This window comes from Pleurodeles waltl, chromosome 5 (assembly GCF_031143425.1).
Source record: "Pleurodeles waltl isolate 20211129_DDA chromosome 5, aPleWal1.hap1.20221129, whole genome shotgun sequence".
Classification (NCBI taxonomy): domain Eukaryota; kingdom Metazoa; phylum Chordata; class Amphibia; order Caudata; family Salamandridae; genus Pleurodeles; species Pleurodeles waltl.
The window spans coordinates 1,283,525,124-1,283,550,556 of NC_090444.1; positions in this window are offsets into that span (position 1 = coordinate 1,283,525,124).

Sequence of the window (25,433 nt, forward strand, 5' to 3'; positions counted from 1 at the left end):
CCAACCTATCCCAAGCACACATTCAGACCAGCATGCACCCAATACAACAAACAGGAGTGGCTCAGGCAAACACAAGCACCACACATCATCCCACAGGCACTCACACAAACACCATCCAGATGCAGACATACCAACATCCACTGCCTCCATTGTGTCCCCCTCCTTCAACCTCGTCCACCACCCTCCCAGTCACACTCAAGCAAGCACCTCAGCCACCCAGTCCACGGCCACAGTAGTGTCGGCAGCTACTGCAGGTGGGAAAGGCTCGAGGGAACCAGCCATCAGCACTGACAGTGTGCCTGCACCAGCTGCCAAAGGGAAGGGAAAGGAGGCACCACTAGCTGCCAAGGGGAAAGGCAAGGATGCACCACCAGCTGCCAAGGCAAAGGGCAAGGAGGCACCACCAGCTGCCAAGGGGAAGGGCAAGGAGGCACCACCACCTGCCAAGGGAAAGGGAAAGGAGACACCACCAGCTGCGAAAGGGAATGGCAAGGGGCCTGCACCTGTAGGCAGAAAGGACAGGAGGCTTGGTGCTGGGACTGATTCTGAGCCCCCACCACCAACCATGGTGTTTCAGCCATCCGAGGCTGCAGGAGAAGGGCTGGAGCCTCCCCCCACCACTGGCATCCGCAACACCAGCACCTCCACCAACAGCAGCAGCCCCAGTGGGTAGCCGCCCAAGGCTGCAGGGGAAGGGCTGGAGCCTCCCCCCAACACTGCCAAAGTCAAATTTATGAAGTTAAAGTCATTTTTTAGAAGTGGAGACCTACCTTGCCTTAATGAGATGCAAGGTGGGCCTTCCCATGCAAAAAATGACTCTATGGCCTTAACGCCATATTTAGGGGCATATTTATACTCTGCGGCATATTTATACTCTGTTTGCACCGAATTGGCGTCATTTTTTTAACTCTAATTCGGTGCAAAACTAACTCCATATTTATACTTTGGTGCTAGACCCGTCTAGCACCAAGGCCCTGATTTATACTTTTTTTGCACTGCATTAATGTCATTTTTTGATGAAATCGTGGCACAAACTTACAAAATATTGGCCCTTATTTATACTTTTTGCAGCAAAACTGCACTAACTCAGTTTTGTACCAAAAAGTTTAGCACCGGCTTGCACCATTTCTGTGCACCAGCCGGGCACCATATTTATGGAATGGTGCAAGCCGGTGCAAAGGGTAGGCTAGAGTAAAAAAAATGACTTTAGTCGGGTGGGGCTGGCACTATAGAAGAAGAGGGTTTAGCACCAAAAAATTACTTTAGGCAGGTTAGAGTAAAACAAATGACTCTAACCAGATTAGCATCCTTTTACGGTGCTTAACCTACTATGCCACAGGACTCCTGCCTTAGAAAAGGCGGACTCCTGCCCACCACCCCAATGGCTAGCACAGAGAACAAGGGTCCCCTGGGTATGGCCATTGCACCCTGTGCCATGTAAGGGGGCCCATTTCAGGGCCCCCTATGGCACTTTCAAAAATAAAATAAAATACTTACCTGTACTTACCTGTAATGGGGTCCCCCATCCTCCGCAGTCCCTCTGGTGTGGGTGCCCCTGGGGCCTTGGGAGGCCACCTGTGGGTTTATTCCTTGGTGTTCCACCATGGAAATAGGCCCACAAGTCTCCTAACGCCTGCCCTGAACCAGGCTTTAAAAAATGGGGCCCCTTTTTTGACCCCTCCTCCCTCCCTTTTGTACATTTTTGCATGGGAGTATAAATATGGCGTTAAGGCGATAGAGTAATTTTTTTGCACGGGAACGCCTACCTTGCATCTCATTAAGGTAAGTTTCCACTTCCAAAAAATGACTTTAACTCCATAAATTTGGCACTAGATGTGTCTATCACCAAAGTATAATTATGGAGTTAGTTTTGCACCAAATTAGAGAACAAAAAAATTATGCTAATTCAGTGCAGAGTATAAATATGCCCCTTAGCGTCAAAAAATGACAAAAATCTGGTTAGAGTCATTTATTTTGACTCTACCTGCCTAACGTCATTTTGTTTCACGCTAGCCTACCCTTTGCACCGGCTTGCACCATTCCATAAATATGGTGCCCAGCTGGTGCTAAAAAATTGTGCATTAGTGCAGTTTTGCACCAAAAAGTATAAATAAGGCCCGCAGAGTCTCTGAAGCAACGTCCAAACTCAAAAACAATCAACTTGACTAAAGGGCTTCATTGTTTTCTGCATAATCTCTTGCCAATAATAGTTTTGATAAACTTGCTCTATTTCTTATCTCCTAATTCTCAGGGGAGAGCTGGTTACAGGAAATATATCTTTCCTTAATGTCTGTTTAGCTGTATCTTGGATTCCCACCCAAACAATAAATCACACTAGTTCTTATTGTCAGAAATTATTAAAAGACTTAGCTCTGTTTTGTTTCATTTAAGCGATTAATCTTTCTTTACCTTGAAATAAAGTTACTTGCCATGAGCAATTATCCTCCAATAACACAATCTAATCAGAACTTGAGAAAACATATGCAAAGATGAATATAACAGCATTAATAGCAGAGTTCAGCAGTCAGTTTGTCAATCATTTGTCACTGTCAGCGTCACCCAAGGGAACCTTACCTAACCCAGATTAGCATTAGGATGTGGGAGTTCATGTGAAAAATTTTGAAAACATCTAGCTAAAAGAAAAACTATTTAAACAGCGCAGTTGGTACCTAGAAAGAAAGACACAAAAGTTAACAGTCACATTGTCATAGCTACCTATCCACAGAATGGATCAGCAACAAAGTCAGTCTTCGTCTTCAGGTCAAAAATCGATCAGCAACACATCAGGCTCTCAAGAGCATGAGACCAATGACAGAATCTCGAATCGTGTCTTCCGACATCTAATATCTGCTTCAGTTCCCCCCTCACATCTGAAGATTTTGCCTTTGTCATGACATTTTATTAAGGTTACCCAGTCTATCCCCCTAATTCATAATTGGTCAGTCAATCACCAGTTATTACCCTAACCAATAATGCTTATTTTACAAATCTATAAATTCTAAGATTATGTTGTTCTCAGTTCGTTGATTGGTTCACTGTATGATGTTCTTATCATCCGGCTCATCAGGTATCAAAAATGTTGCATCTTCTTCTTTAGTTAGTGTCTCTATTGTTCGAGTCCTGGGAAAGAACATCTTGTCTGCTCTACACAACATATGTTGTGATTTGATTCACTCATCTCCTGTCCGTCTGTACATTGCAGAAAATTCTAGCTAAGCAGACTTTAAAAGCAAATGGTTCATGGTCAGTTCGGCACATTGGCTTCTCTACATTGCACTAATAATGCGGCTTCTGCACGAGGCCTGGCAAAACTAGGCCACAACTTCAGCTAAGTTAGCTCTACAATATAATGCCAAACATACGTTATACATCTCAATATGTCATATTACTACATTTTTATTATGCATTTTCAATATTTTACGCATTTTTTGTCATTTTAGTATAATTCGTGAATTCTGGTAATCACTCTTCGTGGGCACATTTTTCAAACGTGCACGTTATTTCTCTACCTTAATTTTCTAACATTTTCTTATTCATCAAAACGCACAAACATTCATTAATGATCTCTAATTAACATATCTGCTTCAACATCGGCAATTATCCTCCTGATTGTGGCACATGTTCAATATAGATCACATTATGAAGAGCACATGTTTTGGCAGTTACTCAAAATTAACAGGTGGAATACAATGGGGGTCATTACAACATTGGCGGTAAAAGCCGCTTACCGCCGTGCAGAAGACCGCCAATACACCGCCGCCGTGGCGGGAGACCGCCACAGCTATTATGACACACATCACGGAATCCGCCGAAATTCAGACACCCACACAAGTCCGCCACACCAAAGGTCAGCGATAAATATGCGGAAACAAATCCTCCACCTCCACGCCAACAGAAACACGCCCATGCCATTACGACCCACGAATCCACGCGGCGGTCTTTCAACCGCAGTATTCCATTGGCGGTACACACCGCTGCGCTCAAAATACACACACAGCTCCAAAACACCGCCACATTGGACAATTCCAAATACACACACCTGATACACATACACACACCACTCCCACACACCCAACACAATATAAAACACACACCCACATCACCCACAAACCCCTACGACCACAAATTAGAGACGAAGGCCAGAGAGAGACAGCACAGAATAGATAACACCATCACACCGAGGCACACTACACCATCACCCACACAACATCCACGCACAAAACACCACATACCACTACACTCACCACACTCATCAACACATACACCACCCCACACATCACACACAACACCCCATGTCACGCCAAAGACACCCCCGCTTCTCCGAGGAGGAGCTCAGGGTCATGGTGGAGGAAATCATCAGGGTAGAGCCACAGCTATTTGGCTCACAGGTACAGTACACATCCATAGCCAGGAAGATGGAGCTATGGCAAAGAATAGTCAACAGGGTCAACGCTGTGGGACAGCACCCAAGAAATAGGGAGGACATCAGGAAGAGGTGGAACGACCTACGGGGGAAGGTGCGTTCCACGGTATCCAGGCACCACATCGCGGTACAGCGGACTGGCGGCGGACCCCCGCCTCCTCCCCCACAACTAACAACATGGGAGGAGCAAGTCTTGTCCATCTTGCATCTTGAGGGCCTCGCAGGAGTCGTTGGAGGAACGGACACTGGTAAGTCAAATCTTCACTATCATATCCCGCACCCTACCTGCATGCTATCACACACCCCCACCCTCACACCCTCCCCTATCACCCTAACTCCTCACTAATCTACCCATAACACCAACCACCCATCCCAACCCCAAGACCTGCATGACACAACTAAGCATGGACACCCATCTCTAAAGCATGCCCACTGCACAGACCCACAACACCCCCAACCATCACCACACAAGCCCCCACACAGGAATGCCTGCACTGGGGTTCACGCACACCCAACCATTGCACACCATGAAACACACACATGCAATAATCATGTACTTATACCCCCGCAGGAACTCGAAGGAACTTCACCACACCAGAGGGTCCAGACAACACCACTCCACCCCCAGAAGAGGCCCAAAGTGACGACAGCAGCTCTGCCCTACTGGATCTTGATGACCAGCCCGGACCATCGTGAGCCTCAGGACAGTCGGTTCCCCTTGCCCAGCCACAGCCCAACACCAAGCTTCCACCCTCTGGTAACCCCAGCACAGCACCCACCCAGTGGGCCCATACCTCCCTAACCAGGACAGGTCAATCAGCAGTGTGTCCACCACTACAGGGCACCCAGGCTAACCCACCACCCCAACAACAACAGGGACCTGGGGGCAGTGGTAGTGGGCACACGGTCCAGGGGACGGAGGCACAGGAACACCGGGGAACTGGGAGGGCTGCTGTGCGACAGAGGGAGGACAGGCCAAGGGAACCCACTCTCCACAAGGCCCTATCCTCCATCATGGGAGCATACCACCACTCCCAGGAGATGATGGCAACGGTCCTGGACAAGTTGCAGGAGACCCTGCGTCTGCAGGAGGAGCAGTATTTTGGGTTCAGGGATGAGCTCAGAACCATCGGCTCCGCCCTGGGCACCATCGTAGGGGTGCTGACGGACATTCAAAAGACCTTGAGGGACACCGTGGCACTCCAAGGGGCCCCTGACACTAGCCAGGACGATGAAATGCCCACAGCCTCCGCTGGCGCTAGTGGACAGGACCACCACACCAGCATCCCACCCCCTGCAGACGGACAACCACCACGAAAGCGGGCCCTGAGATCCAGGAACAGGACAGACCAAGATGGCAAGACCCCCGCCAGGAAATAAGACCACCCTGATTGTACCCCCACTGTCCCACTTTGTTACCCTGTCCAGATTGGAACTGCCCCAGCTTCACTTCCAATGGCCAGATGTGCAATGTACCTGTGAGACTAATAGACAGGACTCTGCCATGGACATTCTTCCACCATGACCTCTCCCCATTTCACAACCCCCCTATATTTTTATGCACTTCAATAAACACCCTTGAAACCTCAATAATATTGGAGTCAGTCAATGATTGTGAACTTTGTATCGCCAATTACAGTGTTAAAAAAGGTTACCCATTGGAAGGTCAACATACCAATGTCACACATCACAAGCCTTTCAAGGGTGCAAGCTGTTGACACGTAGGTTAACAAATTAAAGAAACTGAAATGGAAGGGGACAACTCAGTTACCAAATAGAGAGTGAAATGTAGGTAGAGGATAGAGGTAGACGTGTGAAATGTAATATAATGTGAAACATGAAATTGTACTCACCTGTTTCTCATTGAAAATATTGCTGTATGACTGACTCCCTGTTGTCGTTTTCATCTTCATCAGCTTCCTCCTCATCACTGTCCACAGGCTCCACAGGCTCACACGCTGCAACAACACCGTCATCTGGATCATCCTCCTGCAGAAAAGGCACCTGGCGTCGCATTGCCAAGTTATGGAGCATGGAGCAGGCGATGATGATGTCGCACACCTTCTTCGGTGAGTAGAATAGGGACCCACCTGTCATATGGAGGCACCTGAACCTGGCCTTCAGGAGGCCGAAGGTACGCTCGATCACCCTCCTAGTCCGCCCATGGGCCTCATTGTACCATTCCTCTGCCCTGGTCCTGGGATTCCTCAATGGGGTCAGTAGCCAGGACAGGTTTGGGTAACCAGAGTCCCCCAATAGCCATACACGGTGCCTCTGGAGTTCACCCATCATATCAGGGATGCTGCTATTCCGCAGGATGTAGGCGTCATGCACTGAGCCAGGGAACATTGCATTTACCTGCGAGATGTACTGGTCTGCCAAACAGACCATCTGGACATTCATCGAATGATGACTCTTCCTGTTCCTGTACACCTGTTCATTCCTGCGGGGGGGACCAGAGCTACATGGGTCCCATCAAAGGCAACTATAACGTTGGGGATATGTCCAAGGGCATAGAAGTCACCTTTCACTGTAGGCAAATCCGCCACCTCAGGGAAAATGATGTATCTCCTTACGTGTTTCAGCAGGGCCGACAACACTCTGGACAACACGTTGGAAAACATAGGCTGGGACATCACTGATGCCATGGCCACTGTTGTCTGAAAAGACCCACTTGCAAAGAAATGGAGCACTGACAGCGCCTGCACGTCAGGGAGGATTCCAGTTGGATGGCGGATTGGTGACATCAGGTCTGGCTCCAACTGGGTACATAGTTCCCGGATTGTGGCATGGTCAAACCGGTAGGTCACGATGACATGTCGCTCTTCCATTGTCAACAGGTCCACCAGCGGTCGGTACACTGGCGGATTCCGCCATCTTCCCATATGTCCCAACTGACGGTGCCTAAGAAGGGCCACAGCGAAAAAACTGTCAGCATTCCTCCAGGTATGTACCCACAGTCACACACAAGACTACACCAGACAATTAACCCATCCGGGAAAGGTTTGAGTGTAGGCCTCGGTATGTGTGACGCAGTAGTAATTGAAGCGATGTGGGCCCCTGAAATGGCGGCTGCCTGATCTCTAAACTGGGACAATGGAATTGTGGGGTAACTGCGCTGGCGTTGGACACCGTCGCGGTAGGCGGTCGTAGAGGGTGGCGCAATGCTGCATTGGTTAGCATTGGACCCTATGGGTCCCAGGAGCCGATGAACAGGTGCGCTGGCGGTGATGAAGCGCACCGCCGCGGACGTCACCGCCGCGGACGTCACCACCATTTTCTATCTCTTCAATCACTAGATACCTGACCTTCGACAGGAGAGGACCTACACTGCTAGTGCTGCTGTGACCTCGGTCTGGAAGCGACGATGGCTGCTGCGTCTGGGGAAAGGGCCCCTGCCTTCACTGCAGAGGAGTTGGAGAAACTTGTGGATGGGGTCCTCCCCCAGTATACGCTACTCTACGGTCCTCCAGACCAACAGGTTAGTACACAAGGAGCACGCTGTATGGGCTAGACCTGGGTGGATAGGGCTGGGTGGATGAGGGAAGGGGGCAGAGTACATAGAACAGTCATGCATGAGGATGAATGGGCCACAGGGATAGAGTTGGGAGGGGGCCAATTACAACGACGGTGCTGTAGGTAATGACTGTTCCTCTTTCCTTGTGCATGTCATGTAGGTCAGCGCCCACCAGAAGAGGGACATTTGGAGTGCCATCGCCAAGGAAGTCCGGACCCTGGGGGCCCACCAGAGACGGGGCACCCACTGCCGGAAGAGAGGGGAGGGCTTTCGCCGCTGCAGCAAGAAGACGGCGGAGGCTCAGCTGGGGATGGCCTCCCAACGTGGGAGGGGTGCCCGTCGCACCATGACCCCCCTGATGTTCCGGATCCTGGCGGTGGCCTACCCGGAGTTGGATGGGCGCTTAAGGACATCACAGCAGACACAAGGGGGTGAGTACAACCTCATCCTATGGACTTTACGTGCAGTGGAGCAGTCTGGGTGGGGGTGGTGGCCTGAGGGTGTCCCTAGGCCAGGGCGAGTTAGGTAGGCAAGGCCCCTCCGTTATGTAGGCCATGTGGCACTCTAGCCCAGCTAAAAAAAAAGGCAAATTGATGTATGGTTGCCCCTTTGCCATCCATGTGGGCAGATTTCTACCATTGCCATGTAGGCCATATCCCAGAAATTGCATGTGCAGAGGGCAGGAGCACGGCGTAATGCAGCGGGCTGCTGCGTTTGTCTTGTCCGCCAACGGTAGGGGTATGCCATGCACTAAAACTCTCTTTCTTCTGTCTCCACCCTTTTTCTGCTCTCCCTGTCCTTCTGTACATCAGCATCAACAGGTGGAGGTACAGTGGCACCGGAGCACGAGGGAGCTGCATCCCACATGGCCATGGAGGGCCACACCACAGACTCTGAATTCACCAGTGGGACGGAGGGCGAGGGGAGCTTCACGTCGGCCACAGGATCACCAAACAGCAACACGGACTCGTCCGCCGATGGGAGCTCCCCTGTGGTGGCAGCACCATCTGTGCGCCCCACTTCTACAGGTTCAGCCGCCACCTCCCCTACCAGCACCGCCCTCCCAGCAGCCCCTCAGCGTTCGCCCCGTGCCCGCTCACCCAGGAGGGTTGGCATCACCTTCGCCCCAGGCACCTCAGGCCCTGCCCCATTCACCCCTGCTGCCCTCAGTGAGGAGGCCATTGACCTCCTCAGGTCACTCACTGTTGGGCAGTCTACCATTGTGAATGCCATCCAGGGTGTAGAACGAGAGTTGAAACACGGTAATGCATTCCTGGAAGGCATCCATTCTGGTCAGGCTGTCCTTCAGCGAACCCTGCAATCTCTGGCCTCAGCACTGATGGCAGCCATTGTCCCTGTGTCCAGCCTCCCCCTCCAACTTCCTCCACCCAGACCCAATCCCCTGTACCCCAGCCCATCTCAAGCACACCTACAGACCAGCATGCACACAAGTCAACACACACAAGTAGCTCAAGCAAAAATAGGCACCACACACACCACAGGCACTCACACAAGCATCAGACCCATACAGACACAGCAACATCCACTGTCTCCACTGTGTCCCCCTCCTCCTCTTCTCCCTCCTCCCTACCAGTGTCGTCTACACACACACCTGCATTCACCACATCTACAGGCACTAGGACTCGCAGCAGGACACCCAACACCACAAGCCGCTCACCTGCACTCACCACCTCCACTGCCATATACACGTCCCCTGTGTCCTCTCCCAGTGTGTCTGTGACGCCCCCTCCCAAATTACACAAACGCCGGCAATCACTCACCCAACATCCATCCACCTCACGACAGCCTCCAGTACCTGCACCTGCACCCAAAACATCTAAAGTGAAAACCTCCTACAACCACCTCCTCTTCCTCCACTCCCAGAGTCCCTCCAGCTACCCATCCCAGTGTACGTCAGAAACTGTCCCTATGTCAAATTGACCTTTTTGCCCCCCCCCCCCTCCAATTCATCTGTCCCGTTGTTGCACCTCAGCCAAAATGCCTCCAGTACCAGTGGTGCGTGTACCATGTTTTTGGAGTGCCCCGTCCACCAGGGCAGGCAGTAGGACCCGGAGCCAAGGCACTGTCAGCCCACCCCCTATAAAGGCTCCGAAATTGGAGAGTGGACGACAGGACCGTGTCAAGACTCCTGGTGGGACAAACAGTGAAATGGGATCCAAGGCGATTGGTGAGTCATCTGTAACTCAAAAGAAGGTTGGGAAGGTCCCGAGGAAGTCTCCCCAACCTGTTGTGAGTGTCACGGCAGAGAAGTGCGCCATCATTTCCGGCGGTCCAGACACAACCGCCAGCACCGTCGTCACTGGTCCAGAGACCACCGCAGAGTCATAGCCCAGGAGGGCCCAAGTATCGTTACTGGTCAGGAGACCACCGCCAGAGTCATAGCCCAGGAGGGCCCAAGTATTGTTTCTGGTCAGGAGACCACCGCCAGAGTCATAGCCCAGGAGGGCCCAAGTATCGTTACTGGTCAGGAGACCACCGCCACCGCCGGAGTCACAGCCCAGGAGGGCTCAAGTATCGTAACTGGTCAGGAGACCACCGCCACCGCCGGAGTCACAGCCCAGGAGGGCTCAAGTATCGTAACTGGTCAGGAGACCACCGCCAGAGTCATAGCCCAGGAGGGCCCAAGTATCGTTACTGGTCAGGAGACCACTGCCGGAGTCACAGCCCAGGAGGCCTCAAGTATCGTAACTGGTCAGGAGACCACCGCCACCGCCGGAGTCACAGCCCAGGAGGGCTCAAGTATTGTAACTGGTCAGGAGACCACCGCCAGAGTCATAGCCCAGGAGGGCCCAAGTATTGTTACTGGTCAGGAGACCACCGCCACCGCCGGAGTCACAGCCCATGAGGGTCCAGAATCCCACAGCCCCGCTGGGCAATGATGGAACGTCAAGCCACACACCAACGTCCAGTTTGGAGTTCGTCATGCCACACACCAACGTCCAGTGTGGAGTTCGTCATGCCACACACCAATGTCCAGTGTGGAGATCGTCATGCCACACACCAATGTCCAGTGTGGAGATCGTCATGCCACACACCAATGTCCAGTGTGGAGATTGTCATGCCACACACCAATGTCCATTGTGGAGATCGTAATGCCACACACCAATATCCGTACCAGAACCGCCATGGCAAAGCACCGCTGAACAAGCCCAAGACCGCCATGGCAAAGCACCGCTGAGCAGTCCATAGCCAGCCATGGCAAAGCACCGCTGAACAAGCCCAAGACCACCATGGTGAAGACCGCTGAACAGTCCATAGCCAGCCATGGCAAAGCACCGCTGAACAAGCCCAAGACCGCCATGGCAAAGCACCGCTGAACAGTCCATAGCCAGCCATGGCAAAGCACCGCTGAACAGTCCATAGCCAGCCATGGCAAAGCACCGCTGAACAAGCCCAAGACCGCCATGGTGAAGACCGCTGAACAGTCCATAGCCAGCCATGGCAAAGCACCGCTGAACAAGCCCAAGACCGCCATGGTGAAGACCGCTGAACAGTCCATAGCCAGCCATGGCAAAGCACCGCTAAACAAGCCCAAGACCGCCATGGTGAAGACCGCTGAACAGTCCATAGCCAGCCATGGCAAAGCACCGCTGAACAAGCCCAAGACCGCCATGGTGAAGACCGCTGAACAGGGCAAAGACTGCCATGGCAAAGCACCGCTGAACAGTCCATAGCCAGCCATGGCAAAGCACCGCTGAACAAGGCCAAGACCGCCATGGTGAAGACGGCTGAACAGGGCAAAGACTGCCATGTCATAGCACCGCTGAACAGTCCATAGCCAGCCATGGCAAAGCACCGCTGAACAAGCCCAAGACCGCCATGGTGAAGACCGCTGAACAGGGCAAAGACCGCCATGGCAAAGCACCGCTGAACAAGGCCAAGACTGCCATGGTGAAGACCGCTGAACAGGGCAAAGACTGTCATGGCAAAGCACCGCTGAACAGGGCAAAGACCGTGTGGGTATGAATAGTCCGGCACATCAGGCATCGTTCTCCCATGTGCAGCTGGGACTGTGACAGGACATGTACTTTCACGGGGAGACTCATCCAGTCTGGGCACCAGTCCCACCCAGTACCAGTAGAGAACTGCATCTACTTGCGAAGATGTGTCTTTGCACTCCCCAGGATGTAACAGTGGGCAAGCCACCCACTTGTTAGACTTGAGAGACTGTGGCTTTGCACTCCCCAGGATGGCACAGTGGGCAACCCACCCACTGGAGTGACTTGAGAGACTGTGGCTTTGCACTCCCCAGGATGTAACAGTGGGCAAGCCACCCACTGTAGAGACTTAAGAGACTGTGGCTTTGCACTCCCCAGGATACATCAATGGGCTTGGAGCTCCGTCGTGGATCTGGCTTCGCATTCATGTGGCTGAGGTGCCCCCCTTCCCTTCCCCCTGAGGTGCCTGTAGTGTTTCTATCTGATGCCCCGGCAGTGTTCTCTCGGATTTTGGTCAGGTATCTATTGTGGGCGTCGCCCATGCATTTTTGGACTGTTGGTGCACGGACATTGTTGTGTACATATCTGCACTACTTCTTGTATTGTACATTTATTTTTGACAGATTTCGTGATATATATATCCGTATATTTTTTAATGAGTAGTATATTGGCACAATACAAAGCTTGACCGCTATTCGCTTTGTCTTTGCATTCTTCCGGGGGGATTGTGGGTTGTTACTGTGATTTTTGTGAATGCATTGGTGTGTATGTTGTAATATGCGAGGGTGGGGGTGTTTGGTGGGTGTCCCCGTAACTTTTGCCTCCCCCCTCCCCTGTGTCGTAGGTGCTGTACTCACCGGTATGTTCTGCGCCTACGTCGCTGTTGGTCGTAGATGAGCAGGAATGCAAGGGCAGGGAGTATTTGTAGTTCTGGATCCATGGTGTCCTCGTTCCTCGTGGGGTGAATCCGCCCCGGAAAAGGTGGCGGATTGGTGTGTTGTGATAGTGTGGGCGGTACATTGTCTCCCGCCTGTCTGTTGGCGGTGACCGCTGCGCTGTTTGTCTGTACCGCCGTGGCAGGCGGTGTGTTAACGTGGCTGTCTTAGTTGGCGGTTTCCGCCCGGGTCGTATTTCCCTTTTTTTGTCCGCCGGCCTGTTTGCGGTATTACCGCAGCTTTAACACCGTCCGCCAGGGTTGTAATGACCACCAATGTGTATAATCAACAAGCATTGGTTATATTAAATGAGACATTTAATAAGCATTGATTATTGCAAAATTGATATTCAAGGATGGAATGAATGTACCCAAATACGTCTGAATGTTTCAAGCAACAGCACCTTACTGTAATCGTTCTCTTGGCTAGCTTGCCCACAACACCATGGCCATCAAGTCAAACCTGTTGATGAATGTGATGAAAAGGGAAACAATTAATAAACCAGACTGAAAGATCCTGATAGAGCTCTCATGCTTATTTAACAGGACGTGATGGCTACAGATTTTCTGGTAATGTCAAAGAGGACTAATTACAAGGCAGAGGAAACGTCTGCACCACCAAGTTGGAAGTAAAGCAAAGAGAACTGAGTGAAGAAGCATTGTGTCATATCTGGGATAAGTTTTGTTGGAACTTCTGAGTCTCTATCATGATAAATCAATAATATTTTTCCTATTTCAGAAGTGTATCCACCTGTAACATCCCGTTGCAAGTATTTTCTTGGTGCTTTAGATAAAAAACACAACTCTAGAAGCAAATAGAAAGTGAAAAATCAATATAGCAGACAAGAGCAAAATGGCGGGTATTTAGCTTCCTGTAAAAAAAGAAGCTGCAGGTGATGAGGAGCCCGTCGGTGCAATGGAAGATTATTCCAAACCCATGTTGTGACAATGAAATAGGCCCTACCCCCAAAATGTGCCATCTTGGTCTTAGATATTTTTCAGCAACCATAGGTTGGTAGATTGCAAAGCATGATGGGGGTGTCTAAAATCAAGGGAGGCTTGAAGGATTGATTTATACAAAGTGCATTCTCTGACAGGCAGCCGGTAAAAAATGACCCCATTCCATGGTACCACTTCTGAATTTTTCTGCCTCGTTCGGAACTGTCCGTGACCTTCTAATCAGTTTGTCTGGGAGTGCAATTTAGATAACATTACCATAATCCGGTAGTGATTGCATCAAGGGATTGACTACACTCACATAATATTCTGAATCAACAAAGGTAGAATCCTTTTTAGCAGTTTAATCTGCCAGAAGCGTGTGCTGCACCACTTTCCTACTTGTACCTTCAATGATAGGTCTGAGGCAATGAGAATATGAATGTTGCAGACAGCTTTAATGGATAAAGCTTTAGCAAGTTAGATGTCATCCACCACCGACATTGGCTAAGGAACTTGTGAGATCTATCTGATGTGATGGAGCTGATGACTTAAGAGGCTTACAGAGCCTACAGATGGCCTTTTTTAGAATCATAATCAAGAGGGGAGTGAATAACACTTTCTTCTCTCTAGGTACGAAAAGACTTAAGTCACTCAAATGTCATGTCTGCGATTCCTATTAATTAATATCAGGAGATGAGAATGGAGTGGGTGATAGTCATAACCAATGATGAGATCTAAAATAATTGTGCCCCAAAATGACCTTCATCAATCAGTCTCCCTAAATAACGCAGAACTGCAGTCAGCACCTGGTATGTGCTACAACCTGACCTGAAGCCTGTCTGGAAATTGCGCATAGCTTGGTTGCCTTCGAGAAAGGCTTGTAACTATGTGAAATGTGTGTTTTTTTCAAGTGTGGCAAGGACATTCAGTAAAGGTTGTATGGGTCATTTGGGGAGAGTAAAGTTGTTTCAACAAGGACGTAATCATGTTTTTTTTCTCAAATTGGTGGTAGTTCATCATGAAGGTGTTTTTGAGTAGTGGTAGTAGAAATCCCAATAGGATGGGGTCAGTCATACCATGCTAACATTTCTGTTGCTTTTGCTATTAATTCAATTAAAAATGAACTTCAAACTCATGCATAATCTGAACAAGACAAACAGTGCATCAAGGTTAAAACATGCTTCTATCCTCACAGAGGAACTAGGGTAACATTCTGGTCGCACTTGCAATAAGCACAGTTTTAGCATACAGAAAGCTTTACAGCACAAACTGCATTTGACAGAAGCATCTCAGTTTAAAGCTCACAGATTGGCCACGTTGTCTTGTTATATTAACTCACCCGTTTTATGCTAGCTTTTTCAATTAAAGTACATGTTCGGTAGCAGCTGTTCAAATAGCTCCAGGACTCACATTCGCAGAAAAAGTAAAAGCTGAATCCTGCAAGGTTCACAGTTTAAATGTTGACAGAAAAAATGGGTGACTATTGAAAAAATGCATCTACGAATTGAATGCTATGATGGTATCTTAGCCAAACCGATCAAAGCAGAATACGTCTTCTTCGCCATAAAATGGCTTATCCTATACGCGCCTGTTTGTTTGACCATGAAATGTTGTTTTCTAATGAAAGTGAAAATGTTTAGGAGGAGCTTTGAGGAGGGGTTGAGCTATCATCTTAGCATATGTCACAGATGTTACAAATACAAAGAAACATAAATCGACACTTTAGATAGATAAACTTTCATCGCAGAACAACATATGTCATGTAGTTGGTTATTACCATGCTCAAAGCAGCATTATGTTATGCCTGACCATAAGATCCTATAAGTCCGCAATGTACCGAAATCTAAATGCACGGCAAACCCGTTCTATATATACTCTGTATAGTTAACTGTTATGATCCCCGACATCAAGCAACACAAAGAAACAAAACACACACACACACCAACATCTCACATCCCAATCTACCTAACAGAGGGCATACCTATCAAACTCGAAGATGACAAAACAATTGAAAACCTTACACACAACTCCACAAGCCAGGCAAAGCCACCTACAATATAACCAGAACGCAGCTCCAATAACTCATTCATCACTCGCTGAACCAAATTCACAGGGAACAGTGTGAAAATCCTCTGGGCTGCTGAAAGTTCTATGATGACATATTAAAGGTAAAACGAGTGTTATACTAATGTACACGTACCATATCATTCTGTACCATATCCTGTTGTATAAGGTAAACGCAAACCTTTCTTGTCTATTACAAACCCGGGAATTCTAAAGTGACCAAAAGGTGATATATCAGCACTATAGAAATCTGATCAGATGGATTAATGAAAGTCTCAAACACATCAACAGCGATCAAATGACACAAACCAATGTAAGTTGGAAACACAAGCGCTCTAATTTTATTAAAAGTGTTATAATGTAGGGAGCAGATGTTATATCACCATAAGGGAGGCAACTAGAAAATCAAAGATAAACAAATTGTTCAAAGTCCAGTAATACATGCCATATCATTGTTAGAAATGGGGTCTTTGGTTGGCAGTCAGGTTACCCCCTGTCCAAGCAAAGACCCTCACTCTAGTCACAAAGGAGAATCACCCTCAGTTAACCCCCGCTCACCTCCTTGGTAGCTTGGCACAAGCAGGCAGGCTCAACTTCAGAGTTTTAGGTGTAAAGTATTTGTACCAACACACACAGTGACTTAATGAAAACACTACAAAATTACACAACACAGGTTTAGAAAAATAGGAAATATTTATCTAAACAAAACAAGACTAAAACAACGAAAATCCAACATACACAAGTCAAGATATTAATTTTAAAAGCCAAAGAGTCTTAAATCCTTTTATAAACGGGTAAAACACTGTTAGCGTTGAAAAGTACCTGGGTAGCGTAAAAATAACATGCACGGGCGAGTGTGCGTTGAAAGAGGTAAGCGGCGTGCGATTTCTCACCCACAAGCGAGACTGTGTGTCGTTTCTCATACTCCAGTAGAGTTGACGTGTGTCGTTTTTCCTCTCTGCAGGAGAGCAATGGGTCGATCCAGGCAGCACTCAGGTCCGGGTAGGCGTTGCATAGTTTTTCCGCGCCAAGCAAGGTTTGCGTCAAAAATCCTGCTGCACTGTATCAGCAAAAACGTGCAATGTTGGTTGCAACGTCATCAGCCTCCATCAGCGGGTGTTGTGCATCGTTTCTCCAGCTCCGTGCATCAATCTTTCAGCCGGTGGAGCATCGATTTCTGCCGCAAAGCCGGCGGCGCGCGCCATTTTTAAGCCGTGTCTCAGAAGGTGCGTGAATATTTTCCCTGCACAGCAGTCTGTGCGTGGATTTTCAGTCTTGGTCTGCCAGCTTCACCTTTTACGGCCCCAGGAACTGGATAGAGCACCACTTGGCAGGGCAGGAGTCTCAGCAGAGAGTCCAGGTGCAGGCAGGAGAAGTCTTTGATGGCCCTGAGACTAAAACAACAGGAGGCAAGCTCAGTACAAGCGCTTGGAGATTTCTTCACAAGCAGGAAGGCACACAAAGTCCAGTCTTTTGTCCCCTGGCACAGGCAGAAGCAGCAACTGCAAGGTAACTCCACAAAGCACAGTCTCCGGCAGGGCAGCACTTCTCCTCAGCTCTTCAGCTCTTCTCCAGGCAGAGGTTCCTCTTGATGTCCAGAAGTGATCTAAAGTCTGTGGTTTTGGATCAATCAATCAATCATAGGATTTATAAAGCGCTCTACGTACCCGTGAGGGTTTCAAGGCGTTGGGGGGGGGAGCTGCTGTTACTGGTCGAAGAGCCAGGTCTTGAGGAGTCTTCTGAAGGTGAGTAGGTCTTGAGTCTGTCGCAGGGTGGTGGGGAGGGTGTTCCAGGTTTTGGTGGCGAGGTATGAGAAGGATCTGCCACCAGAGGTCTTTCTTCGGATGCGGGGGACGACGGCGAGGGTGAGGTTAGTGGAGCGGAGCTGACGGGTGGGGGTGTAGAAGCTGAGTCTGTTGTTTAGGTAGGCTGGTCCGGTGTCGTGGAGCGCTTTGTGAGCGTGGGTAAGAAGCTTGAAAGTGATCCTTTTGTCCACGGGGAGAGATGTGGCTGTGGCGGGGTACGTTGAGGATCAGCCGGGCGGAGGCGTTTTGGATGCATTGGAGGCGTAGTAGGTCTTTTGCTGCGATGCCTGTGTAGAGTGCGTTGCTGTAGTCCAGCCTGCTGCTGACGAGGGCCTGTGTCACTGTCCTTCTTGTTTCTTTCGGGATCCACTTGTAGATTCTGTGGAGCATGCGGAGTGTGTTGTAGAAGGAGGAGGAGACTGCGTTGACCTGTTTAGACAAGGTGAGGGAGGAGTCGAGGATGAAGCCCAGGTTGCGAGCGTTGTCAGACGGTTTCGGTGGGGTTCCTAATGTGGTGGGCCACCAGGAGTCGTGCCAGGCGGAGGGGGTGGGTCCGAGGATGAGGACCTCCGTCTTGTCCGAGTTCAGTTTCAGACGGCTGTTTCTCATCCATTCGGCGATGGATTTCATTCCCTCGTGGAGGTTGGTTTTGGTCGTGCGTGGGTCTTTGGTGAGTGAGAGGATAAGCTGGGTGTCGTCGGCGTAGGTGAGAATGTTGAGGTTGTGTTGTCGGGCCACTTGTGCGAGAGGGGCCATGTAGATGTTGAACAGCGTCGGGCTGAGGGATGAGCCTTGGGGGACGCCGCAGATGATGTTGGTGGCTTTGGAGCAGAAGGGGGGGAGGCGGACTCTCTGGATTCTGCCAGAGAGGAATGAGACGATCCAGTCAAGGGCTTTTCCTTGAATTCCGGTTTCGTGGAGGCGTGATTTCAGGGTGCGGTGGCAGACCTCGTCGAAGGCGGCAGATAGGTCCAGGAGGATGAGGGCTGATGTTTCGCCATTGTCCATTTGGCATCTGATGTCGTCTGTGGCAGCGAGAAGGGTGGTTTCGGTGCTGTGGTTTCGTCTGAAGCCGGACTGGGAGGGGTCTAGGATGCCGTTGTCTTCGAGGTGGCTGGTTAGTTGTGTGTTGACGATTTTTTCAATCACCTTTGCTGGGAAAGGGAGCAGGGAGATGGGTCGGAAGTTCTTGAGGTCGTTGGGGTCTGCTTTGGGCTTCTTGAGGAGGGCGCGAATTTCGGCGTTTTTCAATTTTTCAGGGAATGTCACTGTTTCGAAGGAGATGTTGATGACCTTCTGTAGTTGGGGGGTGATGGCAGAATCGGCTTTGTTGTATACGTGGTGGGGCAGGGGTCTGACGGAGATCTCGAGTGGATAGAGTTCATGATCTTGCGTGTCTCTGTTGTCGTTCACGTTGGTCCAGGAGGGCAGGTGGTTTGCACATGTGGAGTGTTCGGGGATGGGGTCTGGCGTCAGAGTGGCGTCGAAGCTGTCGTGGATGTCGGTGATCTTCCGGTGGAAGAAGGTGGACAGTGCGCTGCAGAGTTCTTGGGATGGAGGGATGTCGTTAACGTTGGCACTGGGGTTGGAGAGTTCTTTCACAATGCTGAAGAGCTCTTTGCTGTCGTGTGCGTTGTTGTCCAGGCGGTCTTTGAAGTGGGATCGTTTGGCTTGTCTGATGAGTTGGTGGTGCTTGCGGGTGGCATCCTTGTGGACTGTGAGGCTTTCAGGTGTGTGTTTGAGGAGCCATTCCTTTTTTAGCTTCTGGCAGTCGCATTTGGAGTTTAGGAGCTCATCGGTGAACCAGGTGGCTTTTCTTCTGGCTTGGTTGTCGGATTTTTTTTGAGTGGCGCAAGGGTGTTGGCGCAGTTGTTGATCCACAGGGTGAGGTTGTGGGCAGCGGTGTCTGGGTCGGTGGAGTCGGGGGGTGGGTTCTGGGCGAGGGCGTTGGTAAGCTGGTCTTCCCTAACTTTGCTCCAGCATCGGCGGGGTGGTTGTTGGGAGCAATGGTGCTCGGTATGTTTCTTGTAGGTGAAGTGGATGCAGTGGTGGCCGGTCCAGTAGTGGACGGTGGTATGGTTGAAGGTGACGTGGGCACTTGAGGAGTAGATGGGATCAAGCGTGTGGCCGGCGATGTCGGTTGGTGTGTTGACGAGTTGTCTGAGGCCGTGGTTGGTGAGGTTGTCGATCAGAGTAGTGGAGTTGGTGTCGTCGTTGTTCTCCAGGTGGAAATTTAGGTCCCTGAGGAGGATGTAGTCCGTTGAGGTGAGTGCATGGGTGCTGGTGAGGTCGGCGAGGGATTCGCTGAATGGTGCTCGTGGTCCGAGGGGTCTGTAGATGAGCGTTCCTCTGAGAGTGGTGTTGGGGTCGGTGTGGATGCGGAAGTGTAGGTGTTCGGCGGTCTTGAGGGAGTCGTTAGTGTGGGTGTCAACCTTAAGGGAGGATTTGTGGGCGATGGCTATGCCTCCTCAGATTCCGTTGTTGCGGTCCCTACGGATGATCTTGTAGCCGTCCGGGATGGCTATTGCGATGTCGGGTGCCGAGGAGTCATTCCACCAGGTTTCAGTGAGGAAGGCTACGTCTTGGGCGGTGGAGTCAAGCAGGTCCCAGAGCTCGATGGCGTGCTTGCGTGCAGAGCGTGTGTTGAGGAGTATGCAGTGGAGTTGGTTAGTTTCGGTCTTTGTTGGTTTTGTTGTTCTGTCACAAGTGAATCTGCAGGTGCGGCATGCGAAGGATCCAAGGGTGTTCCTAGGTGAGGGCTTGGAGCATGTTGTGATGTGGTCGGGATTGAGGGCGTTGAGTTGGTCGGCCGTGTAGCGACGTCTGGAGGTGCAGGGGTCTCGCGGACCAGGGGGGGTGGGGCTGGGCGCGGTTCAGGCGCAGACGGGCGCAGACGGGTGCAGACGGACTTGCCTACGGTGCACCAGTGGCGCGGCCGCGCCGCGGCTGCCATAAGAGGAGGGGAGGGTGGGAGTGACAGCTAGGAGGCAGGAGGGCTTGTCCTATGGGAGGGCCGGGGGGAGGGGCCGCAGGGGACGCAGCAGCGGGAAAGTGAAAAAACAGTGAGAAAAGGAGGGGGGAGGTGGGAGGGGAGGCAGGGGACGCAGCGGCGGGAAAGTGAAAAAAACAGTGAGAGAAGGAGGGGGGGAGGTGGGAGGGGCCGCAGGAGACCCAGCGGCGGGAAAGTAAAAAAACCGTTGAGAGAATGAGGGGGGAGGTGGGAGGGGCCGCAGGGGACGCATCGGTGGGAAAGTGAAAAAAACAGTGAGAGAAGGAGGGGGGAGGTGGGAGGGGCCACAGGGGATGCAGCGGCAGGGAAAGAGACAAAGTGAAAAACGGTGAGAGAGGAGGTGGCGCAGAGGGCAAAGCGAGGAGCGACCAACCTGCAGCAGCAGGGTCGAAGGTTGATCCCTGCTAGCGCGCTGCGGCTGCCATAAGAGGAGAGGAGGGTGGGAGTGGCAGCTGGGAGGTGGGAGGGCTTGTCCTATGGGAGGCCCGGGGGGAGGGGCCGCAGGGACGCAGCGTGTGAAAGTGAAAAAACTGTGAGAGAAGGAGGGGGAGGCGGGAGGGGCCGCAGGGGACACAGCGGCGGGAAAGTGAAAAAAACTGTGAGAGAGGGAGGGGGGAGGTGGGAGGGGCCGCAGGGGACACAGCGGCGGGAAAGTGAAAAAAACTGTGAGAGAAGGAGGGGGGAGGGGGGAGGGGACGCAGGGGACGCAGCGGCGGGAAAGTGAAAAAAACAGTGAGAGAAGGAGGGGGGAGGCGGGAGGGGCCGCAGGGGATGCAGCGGCGGGGAAAGAGACAAAGTGAAAAACGGTGAGAGAGGAGGTGGCGCGGAGGGCAAAGCGGGGAGCGACCTACCTGCAGCAGCAGGGGCGATGGATGCTCTTCTTATACCCATTTTGGCCTTTGAAGTAGGCTTACTTCAAAGAAAAGTCTGTCGTTTGTGACATCCTGCCTTGCCCAGGCCAGTCGCCAGACACACACCAGGGGGTTGGAGACTACATTGTGTGGGCCTACCTTAGGGGTGTCTTACATGCAAGAAAAGGGAAGGTTTAGGCCTGGCAAGTGGGTACACTTGCCAAGTCGATTTGGCAGTTAGAATCTGCACACACAGACACTGCAGAGCCAGGTCTGAGCCACGTTTACAGGGCTACTAATGTGGATGCCATTAGTAGCATTTGATTTACAGCCCCTGGGCACCTCTAGTGCACTGTACTATGGACTTACCAGTAAATCAAATATGCCAATCATGGAAAGCCAATTACATACACATTTTATACAGGAGCACTTGCACTTTAGCACTGGATAGCAGTGGTAACGTGCCCAGAGTAACAAAAACAACACACATCAACAACCTGGGAAACAGAGGCACAAAGTTAGGGGAGACCACGCCAAGGATGAAAAGTCTATCAATCATAACATGTTCCTAACTGGACTTTTCTTGCCATATAAATTGAAAATGAAAAGTAAAACAGTTGATAGAAGCAAGTGAATTCAAAGTGCCATGGCTGCCATGATCGTGACAGCAAGAGTTATTGGCTCCCTTCTGTAATGTCTAGAAAGGATCTTGGTTGAGATGAAAGGCAAACAGAAAGCAGAGGAGGGGCCATCACACAATGTAACCAAATGAAGCGTGACATAGTGTGATGGCTGTGGGAAAGTACCATCTTGCCTGGCATGTTACCCCCATATTTCACTGTATATATCTTGTTTTAGTCTATGTGTCACTGGGACCCTGCCAGGCAGGGCCCCAGTGCTCATACGTATGTGCCCTGTATGTGTGCCCTGTGTGATGCCTAACTGTCTCACTGAGGCTCTGCTAACCAGAACCTCAGTGGTTATGCTCTCTCTGCTTTCCAAATTTGTCACCAACAGGATAGTGACTAAATTTACCAATTCACATTGGCATACTGGTACACCCATATAATTCCCTAGTATAAGGTACTGAGGTACCCAGGGTATTGGGGTTCCACGAGATCCCTATGGGCCTCAACATTTCTTTTGCCACCCATAAGGAGCTCTGACAATTCTTACACAGGCCTGCCAGTGCAGCCTGAGTGAAATAACATCCATGTTATTTCACAGCCATTTACCACTGCACTTATGTAACTTATAAGTCACCTATATGTCTAACCTTCACCTGGTGAAGTTTGGGTGCAAAGTTACTTAGTGTGTGGGCACCCTGGCACTAGCCAAAGTGCCCCCACATCGTTCAGGGCAAATTCCCCGGACCTTGTGAGTGAGGTCACTACCTATGTATAGCGTCACAATGGTAACTCCGAACATGGCCATGTAACATGTCTAAGATCATGGAATTGTCACCCCAATGCCATTCTGGCATTGGGGAGACAATTCCATGATCCCCCGGGTCTCTAGCATAGTACCCGGGTAATGCCAAACTGCCTTTCCGGGGTCTCCACTGCAGCTGCTGCTGCTGCCAACCCCTAAAACAGGTTTCTGCCCTCTTGGGGTCCAGGCAGCCCTGGCCCAGGAAGGCAGAACAAAGGATTTCCTCTGACACCCTCTCCCTCTTTCCGGCCTCTGGAAATGCTTTGATGGGCACAGATTGTGCCCATCTCTGCATAAGCCAGTCTACACCGGTTCAGGGATCCCCCAGCCCTGCTCTGGTGTAACACTGGACAAAGGAAAGGGGAGTGACCACTCCCCTGACCTGCACCTCCCAGGGGAGGCGCCCAGAGCTCCTCCAGTGTGTCCCAGACCTCTGCCATCTTGGAAACAGGGGTGTTGGGGGCACACTGGACTGCTCTGAGTGGCCAGTACCAGCAGGTGACGTCAGAGGCTCCTTCTGATAAGCTCTTACCTCTCTTGGTAGCCAATCCTCCTAACCTGGTAGCCAAACCTCCTTTTCTGGCTATTTAGGGTTTCTGCTTGGGGAATTCTTCAGATAATGAATGCAAGAGCTCACCAGAGTTCCTCTGCATCTCCCTCTTCACCTTCTACCAAAGGATCGACTGCTAACTGCTTAGGACGCCTGCAAAACCGCAACAAAGTAGCAAGACGACTACTAGCAACATTGTAGCGCCTCATCCTGCCGGCTTTCTCGACCGTTTCCAGGTGGTTCATGCTCTGGGGTTAGCCTGCCTTCACCCTGCACCAGAAGCTCTGAAGAAATCTCCAGTGGTTCAACGGAATCTTCCCCCTGCTAATGCAAACAAAAAGACTGCAATACTGGTCCTCTGGGTCCCCTCTCATCCTGACGAGCGTGGTCCCTGGAACTCAGCAACTCTGTCCAAGTGACTCCCACAGTCCAGTGACTCTTCAGTCCAAGTTTGGTGGAGGTAAGTCCTTGCCTCCCCACGATAGACTGCATTGCTTGGTACTTCGTGAGTTGCAGCTGCTCCGGCTCCTGTGCACTCTTCCAGGATTTCCTTTGTGCACAGCCAAGCCTGGGTCCCCGGCACTCCTTCCTGCAGTGCACAACCTTCTGAGTTGTCCTCGGCGTCATGTGACTCCCTTTTGTGACTTTGCATGGACTCCAGTTCACTTTCCTTCCAAGTGCCTGTTCAGGTCCTTTTGCGTGTGCTGCCTGCTTCTGTGAGGGCTCCCTGAGTTGCTGGGTGCCCCCTCTGTCTCCTCCTCCAAGTGGCGACATCCTGGTCCCTCCTGGGCTACAGCAACACCGAAAAACCTCCACCACAACCCTTGCAGCTAGCAAGGCTTGTTTGCGGACTTTCTGCGTGGGAACACCTCTGAAACTTCATCGCGACGTGGGACATTGATCCTCCAAAGGGGAAGTTCCCAGTCCTCTTCTTTCTTGCAGAACTCCAAGCTTCTTCCAACAGGTGGCAGCTTCCTTGCACCCTAAGCTGGCATTTACTGGGCTCCTGCCCACTCTCGACACTGTCGCGACTATTGGACTTGGTCCCCTTGTCTTACAGGCACTCAGGTCCGGAAATCCACTGTTGTTGCATTGCTGGTGTTTGTTCTTCCTGCAGAATCCCCCTATCATGACTTCTGGTCTCTGGGGGTAGTAGGTGCACTTTACACCTACCTTTCAGAGTCTTGGGGTGGGCTATTTTTCTAACCCTCACTGTTTTCTTACAGTCCCAGCGACCCTCTACAAGCTCACATAGGTTTGGGGTCCAATCGTTGTTCACATTCCACTTTTGGAATATATGGTGTGTGTTGCCCCTATACCTATGTGCTCCTACTGCAATCTATTGTAATTCTACACTGTTTGCATTACTTTTCTTGCTATTACTTACCTAATTTTGGTTTGTGTACATATACCTTGTGTATATAACCTATCCTCATACTGAGGGTACTCATTGAGATACTTTTGGCATATTGTCATAACAATAAAGTACCTTTATTTTTAGTAACTCTGTGTATTGTGTTTTCTTATGATATTGTGCATATGACACCAGTGGTATAGTAGGAGCTTTACATGTCTCCTAGTTCAGCCTAAGCTGCTTTGCCATAGCTACCTTCTATCAGCCTAAGCTGCTAGAAACACCCCTCTACACTAATAAGGGATAACTGGACCTGGCACAAGGTGTAAGTACCTCTGGTACCCACTACAAGCCAGGTCAGCCTCCTACATTGGTTGTGCAGCGGTGGGATAAGTACTTGTAACTACTTACCACTTTGTCATTGTGTACTTTTCATAAGAGAATAATATACAAAACAGTTCAGTGTATGTACTCCTAACCAAAAAGTTTTGCTTTTCTCCTCTTAAACGTTTTACAAAGTTCTGAAAAGTTTTCTAAAACTTCTAAAAGTTTTCTAAAGTTAGAAAAAGTTTTTTTCTCTGTTCTTTAAAAAGTTC